Raw genomic sequence first — 18,690 nt, forward strand, 5'->3', positions numbered from 1 at the left:
ACTTATCGTTCAAAAATGTGTCGATTTCCACCTTAAATATATTCAATGACCCAGTCTCCACAGCTGTCTGGGGCAGAGAATTCCACAGATTTATGACCCTCTGAGAGAAAAAATTCCTCCTCATTTCAGTTTTAAATGGGCAACCCCTATTCTTAAACTATGCCTCCTCGTTCTAGATTCTCTTATGAGTGGAAATATCATCTCTGCATCCACCTTGTCGAGCCCCCTCAATATCTTATATGTTTCAATAAGATCACCCCTCATTTTTCCAAACTCCAATGAGTATAGGCCCAATCTGCTCAACCTTTCTTCATAAGTCAACCCCTTCATCTCCGGTGAACCTTCTCTGAACCGCTTCCAATGCAAGTATATCACTCCTTCGATAAAGAGACCAAAACTGTACGCAGGACTCTAGGTGTGCCCTCACCAATATCCTGTAGAGTTGTAGCAGGACTTCCCTGCTTTTATATTCCATCCCCCTTGCAATAAAGGCCAACATTCCATTTGCCTTCTTGATTACTTGCTGTACCTGCATACTAACATTTTGCATTTCATGCACAAGGACCCCCAGGTCCCTCTGTATTGCAGCATTTTGTAATCTCTCTCTATTTAAATAATAATTTGCTTTTTTATTTTTCCTGCCAAAGTGGAAACCTCACATTTTTGCACGTTATATTCCATCTGCCAAATGTTTGCCCACTCACTTCGCCTGTCTATATCCTTTTGCAGATTCTTTGTGTCCTCGTCACGACTTGCTTTCCCATCTTTGTATCATCAGCAAACTTGGCTACATTACACTCGGTCCCTTCATCCAAGTCATTAATATAGATTGCAAAGAGTTGAGGCCCCAGCACTGATCCCTGGGTTGTGTATGCAATAATTGTTAGACTGAGTACTGTTTAACTCCAAGAGGTATGAATTTGGCTTTGCTTTATTAAGGCCCAAAATGCTTATATACAAAATGGTTGGCCTTTTTATACTTGGGCTGTGCACACGTGCGTGCAATCCAATTGCCTCCAACAGTGACGCCATCTAGTGGCTAGTGATCCCAAAAGTACATGCATGACGATACCCCTCTCTGAGATATTAACACAGTCTTTTACAAATTGAGATGGTCCGGTGTTTTATGCTCCCGGGTTGACTGCCGCAGATCAACTCCAGCCATGGATGAGTGTTCAGAGTCTGTTGTGACTGGTGGCTGAGTGGCTGACCTGGTGGGAGTGGTAATGGCCATGTCAGGGATTGAAAGTCCATTTTCATTGAACATGTCAGTGATTGAAAGTCCTGATTCACTGATGACAACTGAGTCCTCTGATGACTGGGGGTAGGTTAGTTGGTCGTCGATTGTCTCTTCCTCCGACTGTTCTGGTTTGTCTGTGTGCCGCAGCTTTATCTGATCCATATGTTGCCTGTATGTTTGCCCATTTTTGAGTTTGACAATAAATACTCTGTTGCCCTCCTTGGCCATGACAGTACCAGCGATCCACTTGGGACCGTGACCATAATTCAGAACATATACAGGATCATTTACAGAAATATCGCGTGACACAGCTGCATGATCGTGATACTCTTGCTGACTTTGTCTTCTATATTCAACATGATTATTCAAGTCAGGGTGTACAAGAGATAGCTTGGTCTTAAAACCTCTCTTCATCATTAATTCAGCAGGTGAAACCCCGGTAAACATGTGTGGTCTTGTCCTGTAACTCAGCAGTATGCATGACAGGCTGGTCTGCAGTTACCCTTGGGTTACTCGCTTCATACTCTGCTTTATGAGTTGGACAGAACTTTCTGCTTGCCCATTGGATGCAGGTTTGAACGGTGCTGACCTTACATGTTTGATACCATTAAGTTTCATGAACTCTTGAAACTCCTGACTGGTGAAGCATGATCCGCTGTCGCTAACAACGATGTCAGGCAGACCATGTGTTGCGAACATGACACTGAGATTCTCAATGGTAGCTGTGAATGTGCTGGATGACATGATTATACACTCTGTCCACTTCGAATATGCATCCACCACAACTAAAAACATCTTCCCCAGGAAGGGACCTGCAAAGTCTATGTGGATCCTGAACCATGGTTTGGACGGCCACGACCACAGACTCAGCAACAATTCTGCAGGTGCTTTGCTGAACTGCATGCAAGTGTTGCACTGATGCACACATGATTCCAGCTCAGAGTCAATTCCCGGCCACCATACATGAGACCTGGCGATAGCTTTCATCATTACAATGCCGGGATGTGTGCTATGTAGCTCACGTACAAATTTCTCTCTCCCTTTCTTGGGCATAACAACACGATTGCCCCACAGTATACGATCCCACTGAATAGACAGTTCGTCTTTGCGACGATTGTAAGGTTTGGTCTCCTCGCACATTTGCTTGGGTATGGCAGACCAATCAGCTTTGAGGATGCAACTCTTCACCACCGATAAAATCGGGTCCTGGCTGATCCAGGTCTTAACTTGTTGAGCCGTGATAGTGGTTCCTTCACTCTCAAAAGCATCCATAACTAACAATAGATCCACCGGTTGTGGCGTTTCCACCCCTGGTGTGGGCAACGGCAGATGGCTCAAAGCATCAGCACATTTCTTGGTGCCAGATCTATGGTGAATGACATAATCATAAGTGGATAATGTCAGCGCCCACCTCTGTATGCGGGAGGAAGCATTGGTATTTGTCATGTATGTAACCTTCATGTAACTGTAACCTTCATAACAACACTGCATACTGTATACACCTAAGAAATGCACACCTTGACCACAAGGGGTGAACTTGTGGGAGACACTCCTCACCTGGTCATCCAGGTATATAAAGGGAAGTCCCATGCAAGTTCATCACTACTTGGTCCTGTGAATAAAGGTTCAGGTCACAGAGTGACCTGGTCTGCAGAATGTGCCTCATGTGAACTTATAGTCGTGTGTAAGAACATTACATTTGGCGACGAGAAACGGGAATCAACAACTCACGAGAATGGCCACTGGTAGCACAGAGGAACAGTACTGTGTTGGTGAGGACTGGGACGATTTCATTGAGAGGCTCCAGCAGAGCTTTGTCACAAAGGACTGGCTGGGAGATGCAGCAGCCGACAAGTGAAGGGCGCATCTATTGACCAGCTGTGGACCAAAGACGTATGCGCTAATGAAAGACCTGCTCACACCCGAGATACCGGCGGGCAAAACCTTTGAAGAGCTCAGCAAACTGATCGGTGAGCACCTCAAACCGGTGAGCACCTCAAATTGGCACGACACCAATTCTATACGCACCGACGTCGGGAAGGACTGAGCATACCGGACTTCGTTGCAGACCTTCGGCGCTTGGCCAGCCTCTGTAAGTTCACAGACGCCTGCAGAGGGGAGATGTTAAGGGATTTCTTTATTGAGGGCATTGGTCATGCTGGGATTTTCAGAAAGCTAATCAAGACCAAGGACTTGACCTTGGAAGCGGTGGCGTTGATGGCTCAGACCTTCATGGCGGGGGAGGAGGAAACCAAGATAATATACGCGCGCAACTCTGCTTCCAATGTGGCGGTGGATCAGGGAGTTAACATTGTAAACACGACTCAGAACCCCGCAGGCAGGCAAGAGCAATTCAACACCACCCAGGCAGCAACAGACTCTGGAGTGGGTCCTCAACAGAGACAATGGCAGGTTGAATGGACATTTACACCATAATGGTGGACAATGCGTCCTGGTATGGGGCCATTGACACCCATTAACAGAGTGCTCAAGAGTAATCAAAGAGACAATCAGAGAGGAGTGCCTGGTAAGAGCCCTTTTGTTCACAATGATCTCAGCTCATGCTGGAGGTACAGGGGCAGACATTGTGTTGGGGAAATTGATGGGATTGAAGGCAGATAAATCCCCAGGGCCTGATGGCCTGCATCCTAGAGTACTTAAGGAGGTGGCCTTGGAAATAGCGGATGCATTGACAGTCATTTTCCAACATTCCATTGACTCTGGATCAGTTCCTATGGAGTGGAGGGTAGCCAATGTAACCCCACTTTTTAAAAAAGGAGGGAGAGAGAAAACAGGGAATTATAGACCGGTCAGCCTGACCTCAGTAGTGGGTAAAATGATGGAATCAATTATTAAGGATGTCATAGCAGTGCATCTGGAAAATGGTGACATGATAGGTCCAAGTCAGCATGGATTTGTGAAAGGGAAATCATGCTTGACAAATCTTCTGGAATTTTTTGAGGATGTTTCCAGTAAAGTGGACAAAGGAGAACCAGTTGATGTGGTATATTTGGACTTTCAGAAGGCTTTCGACAAGGTCCCACACAAGAGATTAATGTGCAAAGTTAAAGCACATGGGATTGGGGGTAGTGTGCTGACGTGGATTGAGAACTGGTTGTCAGACAGGAAGCAAAGAGTAGGAGTAAACGGGTACTTTTCAGAATGGCAGGCAGTGACTAGTGGAGTGCCGCAAGGTTCTGTGCTGGGGCCCCAGCTGTTTACATTGTACATTAATGATTTAGACGAGGGGATTAAATGCAGTATCTCCAAATTTGCGGATGATACTAAGTTGGGTGGCAGTGTGAGCTGCGAGGAGGATGCTATTAGGCTGCAGAGTGACTTGGATAGGTTAGGTGAGTGGGCAAATGCATGGCAGATGAAGTATAATGTGGATAAATGTGAGGTTATCCACTTTGGTGGTAAAAACAGAGAGACAGACTATTATCTGAATGGTGACAGATTAGGAAAAGGGAAGGTGCAACGAGACCTGGGTGTCATGGTACACCAGTCATTGAAGGTTGGCATGCAGGTACAGCAGGCGGTTAAGAAAGCAAATGGCATGTTGGCCTTCATAGCGAGGGGATTTGAATACAGGGGCAGGGAGGTGTTGCTACAGTTGTACAGGGCCTTGGTGAGGCCACACCTGGAGTATTGTGTACAGTTTTGGTCTCCTAACTTGAGGAAGGACATTCTTGCTATTGAGGGAGTGCAGCGAAGGTTCACCAGACTGATTCCCGGGATGGCGGGACTGACCTATCAAGAAAGATTGGATCAATTGGGCTTGTATTCACTGGAGTTCAGAAGAATGAGAGGGGACCTCATAGAAACGTTTAAAATTCTGACGGGTTTAGACAGGTTAGATGCAGAAAGAATGTTCCCAATGTTGGGGAAGTCCAGAACCAGGGGTCACAGTCTGAGGATAAGGGGTAAGCCATTTAGGACCGAGATGAGGAGAAACTTCTTCACCCAGAGAGTGGTGAACCTGTGGAATTCTCTACCACAGAAAGTAGTTGAAGCCAATTCACTAAATATATTCAAAAGGGAGTTAGATGAAGTCCTTACTACTCGGGGGATCAAGGGTTATGGCGAGAAAGCAGGAAGGGGGTACTGAAGTTTCATGTTCAGCCATGAACTCATTGAATGGCGGTGCAGGCTAGAAGGGCTGAATGGCCTGCTCCTGCACCTATTTTCTATGTTTCTATGTTTCTATGTTTCTATGCTGCAAAAACCTGCAGGTTTCAACAATTTATCTGTAGAAATTGTAACTTCAGTGGACATTTAGCCAGAATGTGCAGGAAGCCCGCAGCGAGGCTAATTTACGAGGCAGATGAGCCAGAAGAGGGGTCTGCAAGGCAGGTTGATGCTTGGGACAAAGCAATGTATGCTGAAGTTCAGCAGGTTCATGTGGCAAACATCCACAGCTCATATACCAAAACGCCACCTATGATGATGAAAGTCCTATCAAACGGCATCCCAGTACGTATGGAGCTGGACACAGGGGCCAGCCAGTCACTTATGAGTGTCCAACAATTTGAGAAACTGTGGCCACTCAGAGCTAGCAGACCCAAACTAGAACGCATTGACACGCAATTACGGATGCACCCCAAAGAGATCATCCCAGTGCTAGGCAGTGCAATGTTGGTGGTCACACATAATGGATCAGAGAACCGGCTGCCACTCTGGATTGTCCCGGAAAATGGTCCCACGCTTTTGGGGAGGAGCTGGCTAGTCGAGATGAACTGGAAATGGGGGGATGTGCACGCCATTTCATCTGTGGAGCGAAGTTCATGCTCACAGGTCCTACAGAAATTTGAGTCACTCTTTCAACCTGGTGTCGGGACTTTCAAAGGTACCAAAGTAGTGATACGCATCACCCCGGACGCCAGACCAGTGCACCACAAAGCCAGAGCTGTGCCGTATGTGATGTGGGAGAAAATTGAGAGTGAGTTGAACAGGTTGCTAAGAGAGGGCATAATTTCTCCCATTGAATTCAGCGACTGGGCAAGCCCCATCGTCTCTGTCCTAAAAACGGATGGCTCGGTCAGGATCTGTGGCGACTACAAGGCCACTATCAACCGAGTGTCACTACAAGGCCAATACCCGCTTCCGAGAGCGGAGGATCGTTTTGCCACGCTGGCAGGTGGCAAGCTGTTCACCAAGTTGGACCTCACTTCAGCCGACATGACCCAGGAACTGGCCGAAGAATCCAAGCTACTGACCACCATCACCACACACAAGGGGCTGTTTGTCTACAACAGGTGTCCGTTTGGCAATCGATCAGCGGCCGCTATCTTTCAAAGGAACATGGAAAGCCTGCTCAAATCCATCCCTGGAATAATCGTATTTCAGGACGACATCCTTATCACGGGTCGAGACACCGAGGAACACCTCCACAACCTGGAGGAGGTGCTATGCCAACTGGACTGGGTAGGCCTGCGACTAAAGAAGTCCAAGTGTGTGTTTTTGGCCCCAGAGGTTGAGTTTTTGGGCAGAAGGGTTGCCGCAGACGGGATCCGGCCTACCGAGTCCAAAACGGAGGCGATTCGTCGTGCGCCCAGGCCCAGCAACACATCGGAGTTGCGTTCATTTCTGGGATTCTTGAACTATTTCGGGAACTTTCTGCCGAACTTAAGCACATTGTTGGAGCTGCTACATGTGCTCCTGCGTAAGGGTTGCGATTAGTTTTGGGGGGACTGTCAGGAACGGGCTTCCAATCGGGCGCGGAACCTGCTTCGTTCTAATAAGCTGTTGACTCTGTACAACCCCTGTAAGAAATTAGTTTTGACATGTGACGCATCATGGGTGCGTGTTGCAGCAGAGTAATGATGAGGGCCAACTCCAACCTGTGGCTTAAGCCTCCAGGTCGCTCTCCCAAGCAGAATGGGGATATGGGATGGTTGAAAAGGAAGCATTCGCATGTGTCTACGGGGTGAAAAAGATGCACCAGTACCTTTTTGGCAGAAGGTTTGAGTTAGAAACGGACCACAAGCCATTAACATCCCTGTTGTCAGACAGCAAAGCTGTCAATGCCAATGCGTCAGCTCGCATACAGCGATGGGCCCTCACGCTGGCTGCATATGACTACACCATACGGCAGCGGCCAGGCACCGAAAATTGCACTAACGCGCTCAACTGGCTTCCACTGACCACCACTGAGGGGGCAGCAGAGCAAAGCGCTGAGATGGTCATGGCCGCTGAAGCCTTTGACAGCGCAGGCTCCCCCATCACAGCCCACCAGATCAAAATCTGGACCAACAGAGATTCCTTCCTATCCTTGATTAAGAAATGTGTCCTGACTAGGGATTGGGTGCTCGCACACTGAGCATGCCCCGAGGTGTTCAGATCGTTTCACAGACGGATGGATGAGCCCTCCATCCAAGCCGACTGCCTACTATGGGGCAGCTGAGTAGTCATGCCCCAGAAGGGAAGGGAAGCATTCATCAGGGAACTCCACAGCGAGCACCCAGGCATCGTGTTAATGAAGGCCATAGCCCGGTCACACGTATGGTGGTCGGGAATTGACTCAGACCTGGAACACTGTGTTCGCAGGTGCATGACGTGTGCCCAGGTGGGCAATGCCCCCAGGGAGGCCCCGCTCATCCCGTGGCCCTGGCCCACCAGGCCATGGTCACATATTCACGTAGACTACGTGGGCCCGTTCATGGGAAAAATGTTCCCCATTGTTGTTGATGCGTACTCGAAATGGATCAAGTGCACCATATTGAATTCGTGCACAACATCCACCACTGTGGAGAGTCTGTGTGCGGTCTTTGCAACCCACGGCTTGCCGGACATCCTGGTTAGCGACAACGGCCCGTGTTTCACTAGCTATGAATTCCGGGAGTTCATGTCGGGTAATGGCATCAAACATGTCAGGACGGCACCGTTCAAGCCGGCTTCCAATGGTCAGGCGGAACGTGCAGTCCAAATCTTAAAACAGGGCATGCTCCGGATTCAAGGACCCTCCCTTCAATGCCGCCTATCACGCCTCCTGCTGGCCTATAGGTCCCGACCACATTCGCTCACGGGAGTCCCGCCCGCGGAACTACTCATGAAATGCACACTTAAAACTCAGCTGTCCCTCATTCATCCTGTCCTGTAGACATTTTTGAGGGCATGCGCCAGTCCCAAAATGAGTGCCATGACCATAACTCAAAGGGGAGATGTATAGAAATCGATGACCCTGTATTTGTTCTTAATCACGCTTTGGGGCCCAAGTGGCTTGAGGGTACTGTAATTGGCAAAGAGGGGAATAGGGTCATAGTGGTCAGACTTAACAATGGACAGATATGCGGCAAGCACCTGGACCAAGTAAAAAAAAGGTTCAGCATGGACACTGAGGAACCTGAGGAAGATCATGAGATGTTGCCCACATCACTGCCGGTGAATGAGCAACAAGAACTTTCAGCAGCATGCACAGTCCTTGCTGCCAGCCCGGACAAGCCGGAATCACCACAGGTGACAGAGACGCATGCCAAGGCTCAACAACCAGAGCCCCAACTGCGGCGCTCCACGAGAGTGCATCGAACGCCTGAAAGACTTAATCTTTGACCCCATAAGACATTGGGGTGGGGGGGGGGGGAGATGATGTCATGTATGTAACCTTCATGTAACTGTAACCTTCATAACAACACTGCATACTGTATACACCTAAGAAATGCACACCTTGACCACAGGGGGTGAATTTGTGGGAGACACTCCTCACCTGGTCATCCAGGCATATAAAGGGAGGTTCCACGCATGGTCACCACTCCTTGGTCCTGTGAATAACGGTTCAGGTCACAGAGTGACCTTGTCTGCAGAATGTGCCTCGTGTGAATTTATAGTAGTGTGTAAAGACATTACAGTATTGATACCTTTGTTTTCAAAGAACAGTGAAATGAGCAGATTGTGATCTGTCTCCAGTTCAAATCGAAGACCAAACAGGTACTGATGCATCTTTTTAATTCCATACACACAGGCTAATGCTTCTTTCTCTACCATGCTGCAGGCTCTTTCCGCTTTAAACAAACTTTTTGAAGCGTATGCGACTGGTTGAAGTTTACCCGACTCATTAGCTTGTTGGAGTACGCAACCAATTCCACATGATGAAGCATCACAGGCCAATACTAAACGTTTATATGGGTCATAATATACCAGCAGCTTGTTCGAGCAAAGCAGGTTAGTGGCTCTCTCAAAAGCAACCCACACCCAGTTGTCGCCTTTTCTTAGCAGCATGTGCAGTAGTTCAAATAAGGTGCTCAATTTAGGTAGGAAGTTACCAAAGTAGTTGAGTAGACCCAGGAACGAATGCAGCTCCGTCACATTCTGCAGATTGGGTGCATTCTTGATGGCCTTGGTTTTCGCGTCCGTGGGCCTGATGCCATCAGCAGCAATTTTCCTCCCCAGGAATTCAACCTCTGGTGCCATGAAGACGCATTTCAAGCGTTTCAGTCTGAGTCCCACTTTGTCCAGACGATGTAGAACCTCTTCCAGGTTGTTCAGCTGTTCTCCGGAGTCACAACCTGTGATCAGGAAGTCATCTTGGAACACGACAGTTCTGGGAACGAACTTCAGTGGACTCTCCATGTTCCTCTGAAATATTGCCTAAGCCGAGTGAATTCCAAAAGGGCACCTGTGATTAATAAACACTCCTTTATGTGTGTTAATGCACCTAATTCTCTTCGACGTCTTGACCAGCTCCTGTGTCATGTAGGCCGATGTCAAGTCCATTTTTTGAACGACTTCCTCCCGGCTAGCTTTGCAAACAAGTCCTCGGCCTTCGGTAATGGGTACTGATCCTGTTTCAAAACCCTGTTGATTGTAGCCTTGTCGTCTCCACAGATTCTGACTGTGCCATCACTTTTCAGCATAGGAACAATGGGGCTAGCCCATTCCTTAAATTCAACCAGTGATATAATCCCTTCACGCTGGAGTCTGTCCAGTTCAATTTTGACTTTCTCCCTCATTATATACGGAACTGCCTGAGCTTTATGGGGGATGGGTCTTGCATCCGAGTCCATGTGGATCTGCACCTTAGCTCCCGTGAAGTTGCCGATGCCTGGTTCGAACAGCGAGGGGAACTTGCTCAGTACTTGGGCACATGTATCTTTCTCCGACGACAACGCCTTGATGTTGTTCCAATTGCATCTGATTTTTTTAAGCCACTTCCTGCCGAACAGCGTTGGGCCATTGCCTGGTACAATCCATAGCGGTAACTCGTGAACTGCACCGTCATAGCGGTAACTCGTGACCGGCACTGCCAACCACCGTTATGAGTTCTTTGGTGCACATGCGCAACTTGGCATTGACTGGACTCAGCCTGGGCCTCACAGCCTTAGTATGGCACAACTTGTCGAATGCCCTCTGGCTCATTATCGATGGACTTGTCCCCGTGTCCAGTTCCATCGATACCAGCACCCCATTAAATTTCACGTTGATCATTATCGGTTTGCTCTTAGTTAAGAATGAGTACAGTCCATACAGTTCCTCCTCTGGTATCTCAGATTGCGTATCTGGATCTGCGCTAGTCTGACCATCATCCTCCATGTGGTGTGTTGCAGCACGCTTGTTCATCTGCGGACACTTGCGCTGGAGATGCGCCACTCTCAGACAACCTTTGCAACTATATTTCTTAAATCGGCACTGCTGGTGCCAGTAATTTCCCTCACAACGCCAATACGGAGAAATTGGATGCATTCCCGCTGGCGGACTTTGGGCAGCCACAGGTTTCGAATACATAGTCGGGTAGGTCCTGCCCTGTGCTGCTCTGCCGAACACCAAATCAATCATATTTACAGTACTTGCCGAGTTTTGATTTTTCACTGATATCTGCTTTAGACTTCTATCCATCGTCATCCATGACTGAGCGATCGTGATGGCCCTGTTCAAGTCCAACGCCTCCACTGCCAGTAGTTTACGCAGGATCACCTCGTGGTTGATGCTGATTACAAAGAAGTCCCACAGCATGTCTGCCAACATAGCCCTGAACTTACATGGTCCCGCTAGACTTCTCAGCAGCGAATTCCTCTGCATTCTGGCCCTCGAAGCGAACGTGCGTGTCGAATCTATATCTCGAGATGATGATGCCTTCTTTTGGCTTAAGTTGGTCCTGTACCAGTGTACACAATTCTTCCTACGTCTTCTCTGTTGGACTCACAGGCAGGACTACATTCTTTATCAGACCATAAATTTTTGGACCGCAAACCGTGAGGAACACCGCCCAGCGCCGATCTGCGTCACCGACCTCCTCCATTTTGTAGGCCACTAAGAACTGGCTCAAACGGCTTACAAAGTCTGCCCAATCTTTTCCTTCCATCAATCGATCCAACAGTCCAATTGTGCTCATTTTTGCATGCAAAGATTCTTGTTGCCTCGTCGCCAAATGTTGTGTATGCAATAACTGTTAAACTGCGTACTGTTTACCTCCAGGAGGTATGACCTTGGCGCTGCTTTATTAAGGCCCAAAGTGCTTATATACAAAATGGCTGGCCTTTGATACTTGGGCTGCTCACACCTCCATCAGTGATGCCATCTAGTAGCTAGCGATCCCAAAAGTACACACATGACACCCTGTGGTACCCCACTAGTTACCGTCAACCTCAAAATGACTCATTTATCCCAACTATCTGTTCTCTGTTAGTTAGCCAATCCACTAATCCTCTATCCTTGCTAATATATTACCCCCAACTCCGTGAGCTTTTACCTTGTGCAGTAACCTTTTATGTGGCACCTTATCGAATGCCTTCTGGAAATCCAAATGCACCACATCCACTGGTTCCCCTTTATCCACCCTGCTCATTACATCCTCAAAGAAATGCAGCAAATTTGTCAAACATGACTTCCCTTTCATAAAACCATGCTGACACTGCTTGACTGCATTATGCTTTTGAAATGTCCTGCTACAGCTTCTTTAATAATGGACTCCATCATTTTCCCAATGACAGATGTTAGGCTAACTGGTCTATTGTTTCCTGCTTTCTGTCTCCCTTCTTTTGTAAATAGGGACATTACATTTGCGGTTTTCCAATCTGTTGCGACAGGGGATGATTAGCAGGTAAGATTTTAAAAACATTTTTTGTAAAGCATTTTCAGATGCATCAATATAGGCCTCGATTTTCCCCAACTGGGTGGGTCCATGGTGGGCGACGTCAGTGGTGGGCCGCGAGCCCATTGCTACCTTCATCCTGCTGCAAGAAAAGTTTTTGTGGTAATAGGGTTTGTTTACCTGCCCAGCGCATTAACTGGCCCACTTAAAAGGTGCGGGTCTGATGCCGTCAGTGCTAACGCATTTGGTAGTGGTATATTTTAAAGGGGCCATGACCCCATTTTATTTCACTTCTCATTTAGGATTGTTCAACCTATTGTGAGTGCTTGTTTGGCTCCAACATGACTTCACAGAGCCAGAGGGCTGCTCCACGATTCTGCGATGACTCCCTCCATGTGCTTTTGGGGGGAGTTTGAGCACGCTGGGAGCTTCTCTTCCCTGCCAGTGGCTGCAAGAGACCACCCCAGGAGATCAAAGCAGCTTGGCTGCAGGTAGCAGAGGAGGTCACAAGCAGGTCTGTGATCATGAAGAACTAGGTGCAGTGCTGCAAGCGTTTCAATAATCTTATAAGATTAGTGAGTATAAAGCCACACTTATCTTCATGCTGCTGTGCCTCTCATCACATCCCCATCCCTACTCCTGCACATCCTTACTCACACCAACATCCCTTACACCTTCAACCACCCCTCTCTCTCTATTTACATTATCACATCCCCATCTTACTAACCACCCCTCACACTCAACCTTATTCGAATGTAATCACACCAATTAACAACACACAAGGAGGCCACTTGGTATTGCTACCCCACTCCATCATAGTTTCCCTCTCAAGATCTAACCCATCCAATCCTTACCCTCATTCCATCACTCTCACTCAATCTTCTCTTATTTTTCTCCTTACAGGAAAAGAGAGCCCATAATGAGAGGGAGAGGGAGAGAATGGGAGGAGATCCTCAATCGTTCGCAATGCTCACCAGTGCAGAGGAGACTGCTCTGGAGATTACTGGAGTGGTCAACCAGCCAGAAGTGGGGGACGGAGGGAGGGGCTCATCAAAACAACCTGGTGACAGAATCAGTTTCCATGCAGCTACATGGCACTCATCAGTCACTCATATAAGGGCTGATGTCAAGAGACATTGAATGCTCATCATGTGTATAATGATATCCGTATGCAATCTATATATGATATATCCAGCTAATCGCTTTACTGTCCCACAGGTCCATCAAGATCCTTCCACTCCCCCCTCCCGCCCCCCCCCCCCACACTATCCAGGAGGAAGAACAAGAGCATTTCCCAGAGGACCCTCCAGCTTCTGAGGGTGCAGCATCACCTGAGACAAGGCAAGCCAGCACCAGCGCAGATACACACCTCGCTGGGGCCATTGCCACATAGTGTAGTCTTGTCACTTGGTGTCTCACACAGCGCACATAAACAAGAGCAGATCAGAACATAAGAACTTAAGAACGTAAGAAATAGGAGCAGGAGTGGGCCATATGGCCCCGCGAGCCTGCTCCACCATTTAATACGATCATGGCTGATCTGATCATGGACTCAGGTCCACTTCCCTGCCCGCTCTCCATAACCCCTTATTCCCTTATCGGTTAAGAAACTTGTCATGTATCTCACATTACTGTATATAACTGTATCTTGCCATGCTGTACATGACTGTAACTGGATATGACCTACAACAATAAGCATACCTTACCACCAGGGGTGCACTTGCAGGAGACACTCCATACCTGTCCCACTGAGGTATATAAAGAGAGGTCTCAGGCAAGTGCAGCACTCGAGAGCTGGAATTAAAGGTGCAGGTCTTGAATGACCTTGACTTCAGCATGTGTCACATGTAAGTCAGTACATTAGAGTCAGGACTTAACAGTGGCGACGAGTTATGGGATCATAGAATCTACAGAATCGTTACCAACAGCTCAGATGAGAAATATAATGCTGGAGACAATTGGGATGACTTTATAGAAAGGCTCCAGCAAAGCTTTGTGACCAAAGACGATAAGGCAGACAAGAGAAGTGCCCATCTCTTGACGAGCTGTGGCTCGAAAATATACGCTTTAACGAAAGACCTGCTGGCACCCAAGAAACCAGCAAGCAAGTTGTTTGAGGAGTTGAGCACACTGGTGAGAACATAAGAACATAAGAATTAGGAACAGGAGTAGGCCATCTAGCCCCTCGAGCCTGCTCTGCCATTCAACAAGATCATGGCTGATCTGGCTGTGGACTCACTTACCCACCCGCTCCCCGTAACCCTTAATTCCCTTATTGGTTAAAAATCTATCTATATGTGATTTGAATACATTCAATGAGCTAGCCTCAACTGCTTCCTTGGGCAGAGAATTCCACAGATTCACAACCCTCTGGGAGAAGAAATTCCTTCTCAACTCAGTTTTAAATTGACTCCCCTGTATTTTGAAGCTGTGCCCCCTAGTTCTAGTCTCCCCGACCAGTGGGAACAACCTCTCTGCCTCTATCTTGTCTATCCCTTTCATTATTTTAAATGTTTCTATAAGATCATCCCTCATCCTTCTGAACTCCAATGAGTAAAGACCCAGTCTACTCAATCTATCATCATAAGGTAACCCCCTCATCTCCGGTATCAGCCGAGTGAATTGTCTCTGTACCCCCTCCAAAGCTAGTATATCCTTCCTTAAGTAAGGTGACCAAAACTGCACACAGTACTCCAGGTGCGGCATCACCAATACCCTGTACAGTTGCAGCAGGACCTCCCTGCTTTTGTACTCCATCCCTCTCGCAATGAAGACCAACATTCCATTTGCCTTCCTGATTACCTGCTGCACCTGCAAACTAACTTTTTGGGATTCATGCACAAGGACCCCCAGGTCCCTCTGCACCACAGCTTGTTGTAATTTCTCCACATTCAAATAATATTCCCTTCTCCTGTTTTTTTTTTCCAAGGTGGATGACCTCACATTTTCCGACATTGTATTCCATCTGCCAAACCTTAGCCCATTCGCTTAACCTATCTAAATCTCTTTGCAGCCTCTCTGTGTCCTCTACACAATCCGCTTTCCCACTAATCTTTGTTTCATCTGCAAATTTTGTTACACTACACTCTGTCCCCTCTTCCAGGTCATCTATGTATATTGTAAACAGTTGTGGTCCCAGCACCGATCCCTGTGGCACACCACTAACCACCGATTTCCAACCCGAAAAGGACCCATTTATCCCGACTCTCTGCTTTCTGTTAACCAGCCAATTCTCTATCCATGCTAATACATTTCCTCTGACTCCGCGTACCTTTATCTTCTGCAGTAACCTTTTGTGTGGCACCTTATCGAATGCCTTTTGGAAATCTAAATACACTACATCCATCAGTACACCTCCATCCACCATGCTCGTTATATCCTCAAAGAATTCCAGTAAATTAGTTAAACATGATTTCCCCTTCACGAATCCATGTTGCGTCTGCTTGATTGCACTATTCCTATCTAGATGTCCCACTATTTCTTCCTTAATGATAGCTTCAAGCATTTTCCCCACTACAGATGTTAAACTAACCGGCCTATAGTTACCTGCCTTTTGTCTGCCCCCTTTTTTAAACAGAGGCGTTACATTAGCTGCTTTCCAATCCGCTAGTACCGCCCCAGAGTCCAGAGAATTTTGGTAGCTTATAACGAATGCATCTGCTATAACTTCCGCCATCTCTTTTAATACCCTGGGATGCATTTCATCAGACCAGAGGACTTATCTACCTTGAGTCCCATTAGCCTGTCCAGCACTACCCTCCTAGTGATTGTCTCAAGGTCCTCCCTGCCCACATTCCCATGACCAGCAATTTTTGGCGTGGTTTTTGTGTCTTCCACAGTGAAGACCGAAACAAAATAATTGTTTAAGGTCTCAGCCATTTCCACATTTCCCATTATTAAATCCCCCTTTTCATCTTCTAAGGGACCAACATTTACTTTAGTCACTCTTTTCCGTTTTATATATCGGTAAAAGCTTTTACTATCTGTTTTTATGTTTTGCGCAAGTTTACTTTCGTAATTTATCTTTCCTTTCTTTATTGCTTTCTTAGTCATTCTTTGCTGTCATTTAAAATTTTCCCAATCTTCTAGTTTCCCACTAACCTTGGCCACCTTATACGCATTGGTTTTTATTTCCTTGGTTATCCACGGCTGGTTATCCCTTCTCTTACCGCCCTTCTTTTTCACTGGAATATATTTTTGTTGAGCACTATGAAAGAGCTCCTTAAAAGTCCTCCACTATTCCTCAATTGTGCCACCGTTTAGTCTGTGTCCCCAGTCTACTTTAGCCAACTCTGCCCTCATCCCACTGTAGTCCCCTTTGTTTAAGCATAGTATGCTCGTTTGAGACACTACTTCCTCACCCTCAATCTGTATTACAAATTCAACCATACTGTGATCACTCATTCCAAGAGGATCTTTTATGAGGAGATCGTTTATTATTCCTGTCTCATTACACAGGACCAGATCTAAGATAGCTTGCTCCCTTGCAGGTTCTGCAACATACTGTTCTAAGAAACAATCCCGTATGCATTCTATGAATTCCTACTCAAGGCTACCCCGTGCGATTTGATTTGACCAATCGATATGTAGGTTAAAATCCCCCATGATTACTGCTGTTCCTTTTTCATATGCCTCCATTATTCCCTTGATTATTGTCCGCCCCACCGTGAAGTTATTATTTGGGGGCCTATAAACTACGCCCACCAGTGACTTTTTCCCCTTACTGTCTCTAATCTCCACCCACAATGATTCAACATTTTGTTCATTAGAGCCAATATCGTCTCTCACAACTGCCCTGATATCATCCTTTATTAACAGAGCTACCCCACCTCCTTTCCCTTCTTGTCTATCTTTCCAAATTTTCAGATACCCCTGTATGTTTCATTCCCAGTCTTGGCCACCCTGCAACCACGTTTCTGTAATGGCCACCAAATCATACCCATTTGTAATGATGTGTGCCGTCAACTCATTTACTTTATTTCGAATGCTGCGTGTGTTTAGGTAGAGTGTTTTAATACTAGTTTTTAAACCATGATTTTTAGTTTTGACCCCTCCTGCAGCCCCTTTATATTCATACATATTGTCCCTTCCTATCACCTTGTGGTTTACACTTACCCCAGTGCTACTCTGCTCTGTTGCCTCCTGCCTTTTGCATTCTTTCTTGGGGTCCTGTTCATCTGAGCTCTCACCCACTCTAAATAGCTCAGAGCCCTCTCTTGGGTTCCGAATACTCCTCGCATTGAGGCACCGAGCTTTCTGGCTTGCCTTTTTATTACACTTTGACCTTTTAGAATTTTGCTGTACAGTGGCCCTTTTTGTTTTTTGCCTTGGGTTTCTCTGCCCTCCACTTTTACTCATCTCCTTTCTGTCTTTTGCATCTGTCTCCATTTTGTTTCCCTCTGTCTCCCTGCATTGGTTCCCATCCCCCTGCCATATTCGTTTAACTCTTCCCCAACAGCACAAGCAAACACTCCCCCTATGACATTGGTTCCGGTCCTGCCTAGTTGCAGACCGTCCGGTTTGTACTGGTCCCACCTCCCCCAGAACTGGTTCCAATGCCCCAGGAATTTGAATCCCTCCCTGCTGCACCATTGCTCAAGAGACCACCTGAAGCCAGCGAGCAGCCTACACATGGCCAGACACAGGTTCTACAACTACAGACGCTGTGTGGGCCAAAGCATATCCGACTTTGTGGCGGAACTTTGGAGGCTGGCTAGTTCATGTGAGTTCCCCGATGAACTAAGGAGAGAAGTACTGAGAGACGTTTTTACTGAAGGAATAGGCCATGCAGGCATATTCCGAAAGCTTATAGAGACTAAGAACTTGACTCTAGAGGCAGCAGCACTGGTCGAACAGACGTTCTTGGCAGGCGAAGAAGAAACGAGGCTGATCTACACTTCGGGTATGACAACCAACGAGGCATCGGAACAAGTGGTTCACATTGTGAAACAAACCGCTACCCCCACACACAGACAAAGGCAGGAGAGCAGGCCTTCAACAGCAGACAGTGGCGCCAGTAGCCATCAAAATCAAGGGCCACATGAATGGCTGTTCACACCTCATCAACCCACAATGCGAGCAATCAACAACAGATTGAGAGAAGCTCAAGGGAGATCAGTCAGACGCAGCTCATCCTTCGGAATCAATGGAAAAGGTCTGTGTTGGAGATGTGGTGGAAGGCACTCAACCTGGGTGTGTCGATTTCAGCATGCCGTTTGCAGAAACTGCAACTACACAGGGCATCTGGCTCGCATGTGCAGAAAAACAGCAGCTCAGCTGGTATACGAATCGGAAGGGTCGGAAAGCGGACCAGAAGACAGTTGGAACAGTGCATGGGACGCCGAGGTACAGCGGGTTAACACGATCAATGTCCACTGTTCTTACGCACAGACGCCTCCAATTATGATGAGGGTTCTACTCAATG

The sequence above is a fragment of the Pristiophorus japonicus genome, chromosome 4 (genome assembly GCF_044704955.1).
Source record: "Pristiophorus japonicus isolate sPriJap1 chromosome 4, sPriJap1.hap1, whole genome shotgun sequence".
NCBI lineage: Eukaryota > Metazoa > Chordata > Chondrichthyes > Pristiophoridae > Pristiophorus > Pristiophorus japonicus.